Source organism: Myotis lucifugus, unplaced genomic scaffold (genome assembly GCF_000147115.1).
Source record: "Myotis lucifugus unplaced genomic scaffold, Myoluc2.0 scaffold_318, whole genome shotgun sequence".
NCBI classification, from domain to species: domain Eukaryota; kingdom Metazoa; phylum Chordata; class Mammalia; order Chiroptera; family Vespertilionidae; genus Myotis; species Myotis lucifugus.
In genome coordinates, this window is record NW_005871366.1 from 1,193,102 (window position 1) to 1,193,380 (window position 279).

The window sequence follows — 279 nt, forward strand, 5'->3', positions numbered from 1 at the left end:
ACGGCGCACGCGCAGCCGCCGTGGTGGGCGGGAGCGGTGCAGGTGGCGCGCTTCTCGCTCTGTTACCCCTGTCACTTCCTTTCCGCTCACCTTTCTAGCTTTTGGCCAAGGGCAGAGGCCTCTGTGTCCAGGCTGTGCTTCAGTCCGAGGAATGGGGGAGGGCTGCTAGCTGCTGCCTGCCAGTCCCCGAGGCCTTTCGTTCCCGGGCAGGCTTCCTCGCTGCAGTCACACGCACTGCTTCTGTATCCTGAAAGCTTTTCCTTCTCTGCAAGTCAGATG